Source organism: Pundamilia nyererei, unplaced genomic scaffold, assembly GCF_000239375.1.
Source record: "Pundamilia nyererei isolate P.nyererei 1_Seehausen unplaced genomic scaffold, PunNye1.0 scaffold00489, whole genome shotgun sequence".
In the NCBI taxonomy this organism is placed as follows: domain Eukaryota; kingdom Metazoa; phylum Chordata; class Actinopteri; order Cichliformes; family Cichlidae; genus Pundamilia; species Pundamilia nyererei.
This window is the reverse complement of record NW_005187890.1, coordinates 193,259-200,660: the sequence shown is the minus strand read 5'-3', so window position 1 is coordinate 200,660 and position 7,402 is coordinate 193,259.

Genomic DNA, 7,402 nt, shown 5'->3' with positions numbered 1-7,402 from the left:
ATCTTTTAAGCTAAGCATGAAATATGTACAAGTACAAACAATTTAAGGATGATCAACCAGCAAGACTCACCTCTGTTTCTGCAGTTTTCAGTGAGCAAGTAAAGCTGCTTGAGTAGTTATGCCCATCTGGTTTAACAGTATTGCTGCACATCAGGAAACACACAGTGATCACACCACTAACAGGCACTCTGACTTATTTCCTGCTTGTCTTCCCTGCTAAACATGTTTCTAATACAGGCATGCAATTATCTGATCAGTTGTTATAAACAGGTTGTCTAAATATTATTTGTGTCATGTGTTTGCTCTATTTTTCTCAGATGACCTCATGATGAGAATGAGGACCCAAGCACATACAAAATGGTGTGAAGGCGTATGTTAAAAAAGCGAGCGTTTATTATCGCCTTGACACAACACTACAAAGTAACCGGGGAACTGACAACACGAAGGAAAAGCTAAACTAAAGAACATATCGAACGAAGAAACCATAACTAAAACCTGAAGCAAGAACATGGAGCCTGAGACATGAAACATGAAGGAAACACAGATGGAGACGAAGAACAGAGGTAAACACACATAATAAATACACACTAAGGGAAAATGAGGAAATGGGAGGGAGACACAGTAAAAGTAAAATAAGCACAAACATCAAACCAGGGACACTAGACACAACACAAGAAACACAAGAGATGCAGAGAGAACACCTAAACACTGGAAATAATTAACAAATAACCAGGAAACAAGTTAAAATTGTGAATATTAATAAACACAAACATAACCACGGAGTCACTAGACTCCGGACCATAACAGTTTGATGTTATCTTCTATTTTAACTGCATCAGTCAACCATCTAAACCACCCTCACCAGCCCCATCTTCATCTTGATCCTTATATCTGTCTTTTTTTACTAAAACACACATTTTGCAGGATGTTGCTGGCACAGCAGTGGCAGAGGCCCCTCTGGCTTTTGGGTGAGATTTAAAGTCAGTGTCATAGATGTCAGTCTTCATGAAGATCTATATGAGAGTTAAATCAATACATACACAGGCCCACATAGACAGCATCATTGTTACTGTTGCTATTTTGCTACTGTGGCCGATCAGCTCACAGTGTCACCCTGTATATTATCTCTTCCTCGTTCTGTTGCACTGGTGTTAGGTACTAACATGCAAGTTAGTACCTAACACCAGTGCAGTAATCAACCATTGCAGGTTGATTACTGGTGGTTCCTCTCTCTGCTATAATTGAACTGGTCTCCTGTGCTCATTGATTCATTCATTGGTCTTTCCTGGAGTTTGCTGCTCTCACTGGACAAGCAGTCGACCAATTTACTTGTCACCTTGCAGTGGCAATGCAGTAGTCTTCAGGGGTTACCTGAGTTTAATTACTGATTGACTACACCCAGTGACTTTCAGATAAAGGTGTCTGAGATGCACCAAAACGGGGCCAGCAGCAGCAACGGAGCTGGTCTGGAGGCCGACCGTGGGGCCAGCGGGGGCCAGCGGCTCAGGGTGCTTGGCAGGCACAGGATGTGCAGGACAGTGAGGGTGCAGGATGTGCTGGACCATAGCCACCCTCAGAGCAGGAACAGGCAGAGGAGATGGTACAGGGGTGGCTTTAGAAAAAAAAACCCACTTATACAGTTGCAGGCTTTGCCTCTGTGGAGTGCAAAACACAGGAAGATTAGCTTCATAGATATTTGGTTTATGGATTAGAGAGTCCCCATGACTGAGTCTCATCCTTAAATTAGCAGGTTCAAACACAGTTGACTCAGGGGTTTTACCAGGCTTGCAAACATTTACTGTGGACACTAACTCAGATAACGCAGGGTGAGACAACTCATGCTCAGTCACAGGAAGTGTAGCATTAGCCAGCTCGCAAACACTGCGCAGCTTCTTGAACATCCACATTGACTGGGTCAGACAGAACACAGGGAGTATAACCTGAATTTGCTGGTTCAGAAACACTACAAGTACTGGAGATAATGTCAGGTGTAAACTGGAGACTGAGGCACAATAAATTATGTAGATTAAGCCCAAATATTCAGTCTCTGAGTTAGCCGATTTACCAAACAAAGTCGCTTTCTGACTGTGAACAGCACTGAAGTCATAATTAAGATCTGGTGGTACTTTTAATAAACATTCCTCTTTAATATTACACAGCTTCCTTTAAGTGATATGGCTCCAGTGTCCTCTCAGAGATGGACAGCCTGAGCAGCAACTGGGAGCAGCCAGCAGGTGGCAGCACACCTCCAAAATTGGTTATGCTCATTGGAACTATGAAACCCCAACAGAGTGCTGAGAGTATGATTACATGCTTCCTGTTAAGGACACATTTAAAAGTCAAAAATAAAAGTTTACTTATAAGGTTGATAATTTAATTCAAGTCAGTTCAATTCAATTTTATTTATATAGCGCCAAATCACGACAAAAGTCGCCTCAAGGTACTTCTTAGATACAGAGAAAAGCCCAACAATCATATGACCCCCTATGAGCAAGCACTTTGGCGACAGTGGGAAGGAAAAACTCCCTTTTAACAGGAAGAAACCTCCGGCAGAACCAGGCTCAGGGAGGGGCGGGGCCATCTGCTGCGACCGGTTGGGGTGAGAGAAGGAAGACAGGATAAAGACATGCTGTGGAAGAGAGACAGAGGTTAATAACAGATATGATTCAGGAGGAGCATTTAACATTTGTCTCTTATAAACATACAGGCTCAGGAGGAAGAGCAGGTCTTCTAGCAATTGTAATGTAGGTGGATTCGATTGAATGTTAGATAAGATGCTTAGATTAAAAAATGTATGAATTTGTGTGTGACTGGCTAAATGAGGCTTGTAGTTAAAAGTGCTTTGAGTGTTCAGATATAGCAGAAAAGCGCTCTATAAGTGCCGAGCCCAAAGTTAGAATCTGAAAGTACTTCACTTGAACAGCAGCCAATCAGAAAAAAAGCCTCAAACCACAAGAAGTCTGAGAGCTCCGGCCTCCTTCATGACACTCTGAGGTCTTAGATTTTCAAACCGCTTCTTGTGCTCACACTGAACGTTAACACACGGCTCAGTGTGGTTGTTCTTCTAGGTGTTACGATAAAGTTTAATGTCCAGCTGTTGATGAAAAGAGGATTTACAGATCATATCACTGCAGCTATATTTATTTATAACTATCAGCAGAAGAGCAAAAATAACACATATTTCACCACAGCGTACAGGACAGACACACACTTTCCCACAGCTATACACACTCTATTATTAGTTTTGTGTTGAGAAATCTGATTGTAGCTTCAGCCATGAGCTCAGTGGAAACAGTATGAGGAAGTAGCTGCTGTACATGCACAACATGAAACAAAACAAAACCATAAAACATACAGAAGCACAGCAGCCATGCTGTTCAGGGTTGTCTTTCCCTCCCAGTGTGTGCATGTCTGTGGAGCCTGAGGTCTATACAGAATAAATCTGAGACCTGATTTTAAGACAGTTTGGTTTGTTGCAATGTTGGAACTGAATTTAAGACATTGATGATATTTCTAAGTCTTCTATAGTCTAGAAAACTGAGGGTTAAAAGTTCTCCGCTTCTGATCAGTTCAGCGTTGCATGTCATGTTGTTGATGACATAAATAAAGCAAGAAAATAAAAAACCTTCAGATTATTTTCTACAGTATCTAAAGAGATTGTGACTGATAATAAGTCATTTACATCTGCAAACATTCTATTATTGCTGCAGGCAGTGTTGGGTGTAACGTGTTACTGTAATTAAATTACTTTTCCACTGAAAAAGTAGAGTAACTAATTACTGTTCATTTTTAGGTATTTTAAATACAGTTACTTACAATGTACTTGCGTGACATTGTAAAATAATTAAACTCCCTGAATATCATTATTTAATTTCAATAATTTGTCTTCTAAACGTAGAAGTAAACGCTGCTGCTTTAACATCGTTGTAGTGCAGCTGCACATCATTTTGCACCAGGTTGCTGCACAGTCGTATTCTACAGCGGAAGATGTCGGACTCGGCTGAAGCGTGTGGCTGTTTTTTGAAATGGACATATTCCCGTCTCTTCACTTTTCTGAAACAAGCAGACAAGAACATTACAGTGATATGTAAAAACCATCGGCTGCTGTTAATAGCAGGAGTAATCTACTGAAGCGCCTGACACGAGAGCATAGGCGAACACTTCTGAGCGATCCTTGTTCATCATCCATCACCGCGGCAACTCCTGCTAAGCAGCAAAACGTGATTTTACTTCAGCAGCACAGAAAGCGTCTGAAGGTGAGCTTAAAAAATGATTGCAGGCTACATTGTGTAAGAGATGCTACCGCTGCGTACTGTAGAGTCTCCGTCTTTAAAAAAATGTATATAAAGAGTTTAATTTCTATTATTTGTCCACTCAAGGTTTATAGGGATTTTAAGAAGTATTTAGTTAAATTTTCTTATTTAGTAATTAAGTTACTTTTCAGACACAGTAATTAGATAAGTACTTTACTATATTGATTAAGTAATTAGTAATTAGTAATTAATTACTTTTTTAAAGTAACTTACCCAACACTGGCTGCAGGTAGCTACAAGTGCTGACATATAGTCAGTCTGTGTGACACAGATTAACAACACAATCCAGGTCACAAAGAACAACATTCATTTTACTCACAAACAAGCACAAAAGAACAACATGGTGATCGTTTATCAGCTCCAGGTTTTGGAAAAAAATCAACTGAAAGAAAGTAAACAAGATATAAAAATGTGATTGTTTAAGCCACATGTTAGCGTGTTGTGGAAAGAAGAAGGTTAAAAATGAGCCATGTGTGAAGCGGTGATGTTGAGGTGCCGTGCATCGAGAGAGTGTTCACAGCGCTTCACTTGGTCCACGTGTTGTCAGGTTACAGCCTCATTCCAGAATGATTCATTTTCTTTTCATCTCAAAATTAATGTAAATGACAAAGTGAAAAATATTTTGTTTTCTATTCTTGAAAATATATTGAAAATTAAAAAATGATCATGATGTCATCACCCCATGAAATGTTGAGCTGAGCCTCATCTTTTCTTTACAGCTCATTGGTTTGGCTCGTTGCTGCTCTCACTCTCCTGGTTTGTTTGTTTGGATTGTTGACTCTCCAGGATGCCTTTCTCATGTGGGCCCGAAAAGTCTTACAGAGGAAAAAGTAAACAAGTGGGTCCAGGCAGACGTTGAAAACTGACACCATGGCGGCAGCCTCCTTCAGGTAGTACAATAGCCGGCCCACAGTGTTGGTGTCCCACAGAAAAGCATAGGGAAGACGAGCCAGGTGGTAGGGAACAAAGCAAACACAGAAGATGCTGACCAGCACCAACATGTTCCTGCGAGACTTCACCAGCTTCTCAGAGCCAGAGGAGGCCAGCTGCCTCTGCTGGGCCTGCAACACCCTGCGGGAGATGCTGTAGTAGAAGAAGACCAGGGATATGGAGACCAAGAGGAAGATGATGGTGCAGCTGATTTGGAATGCTTTATGAAGGACGCTGAATGACGTACTGAAGAGGGGCCCACAGTAGCAGCGGTCAGAGGTGAAAGGTTTGTGAGTGATGAAAAACATAATGTTGTAGGCGATTGTTGGAGCCAGGAGAAAAACCCAGGTGACCGTGGAGACGATGTGGGCAGTTCGTACTGTCTGCAGGATGTGAGTTCCTGAAGGATGGATGATTGTCAGATACCTGTAGAGATAAAAGAGGCAGTAGACAACTCTACCAAACGAGTCAGTGGTGCCAAATCTGCAGAAGTCACTGTTAAAGTGAAACTAAATATTCATGTTCTTGCCAAAAGTACAGAGTTTAAGAGTGTAATTAACCAAAATCCTTGTTTTAACATTGTTATGAACTGCAATTTTAGCTCAGTATGTCACACAGTGGAAAATTGTGTTTTTATATTTTGTTTTGGATCAGACTGTGTTGGTACAGGGTGTCGATTTTATTTGCATGATTTTATCGTAATAGTGATATTGCATGTTTGTTTATTGATATTCCTATTTGCATGATTTTATCTCCATATTTATAGTGTGTGTTTAGTGTTGATTGAACAATATGTTTTTTATTATTCCACTGTGGATTAAGCGGACAATTTTAGACACCTGTGAGGTGGGGGCGTTCCCCGAGGCGGCCTATCAGCCACCAAACTGACTTAAGGGAGTTAATGAGCGCAAAGACTAAAAAGAGAGACACACGAAAAGTGGAGAGCTGGAAAACAAAACGTGTGCAAGCCAGCATATGAGAAGAAGGACCTCTGGCCTGACTGTGGGGCGCCACGAGACATTCGGCGATCGGCCAGCATAACCCGGCGATCCAGTCCCGACGGACAGAATAGCGACCGTGGGAGGCGACGCGTGAAATCCACAGTAGGGCAGGGGTACGCCTCTGCCTGCATCTGTGAGTATCGCTTTCCCACTGTTGGGCGCTAGGAGTAGCTTTGCCGGGGAAGGGTAACAGCGGCTGCGCTGACAACGTTGCTGGCCCGTGTCTGTTGTTTCAGGGCGGAGCTACGAGGGAGGCCGTGCAAGGAGGTGGAGAGTGGCTGGACTGCACGATTGCGCACAGTCAGGTGGAGATAGGAGCCTCCTCCCTGGTCTTCTGCTGGCGAGAGTCCACATCCCGGAAGAGGAGTTCCTCTCCTGTCTCTCTCAGCTCAGGAGAATTTACCCGTGTGTTGCTGGACTGGGAGAATTAGGACCCTGGGGGGGAGTTTTTAGTATCGGGAAAAACATTCATTTAGCTTTGTGTTTTTAGCGTTTAATCATTCCTGCCGGCAGGGTTTTTAGCGGGTTATGAACATTATTTTTATTGTATACGGGGATTTTAGCTTGTATTTGGGGTTCAGACTGTGTTTTATTCTGAAAATAAATGGTGTGTTTGAAGCCAGCTAAATTTCTGTGCTCTGAGCGCTGACCCACTCACTCCCCTTTCTGCTTGTATAGGCGTGGTGAAGATTTAGTTCCACCAGTTTAGCGGCTACAAGTAAACGTTCCTTACCTGTTAACAGCGATGTACCCCATGAAAAGGATGCTGGTGTACATGTTGAGGTACAGGGAAGTAGCTCCAATGCTGCAGTGGAGTATGTGGAAAATGGCCGAGTTGCTGGCATAGTGGATTATCCGCAGTGGCAGACAGAGGCAGAGCAGGAAGTCAGCAGCTGTCAGGTTCTGCAGGTAGACCATCAAGCCGCTGGATGCCTGCTGCTGAGTTTGAGAAATGTAAAACTTTAGGATGAAGCCATTGAGGAGTAAACCCACCTGTAGAGACACAGAGAGGATGTAGACAAGAGGACTTTCAAACATGATCCAGGAACCAGTTTCAGGGCACAATCTGACGATTTGAAACATACCAGAAACAGCAGACTGTAGACCAGCATAAAGAAAGGGTTGACTGATGGGACAACCAGATCACAGGTCTGATTG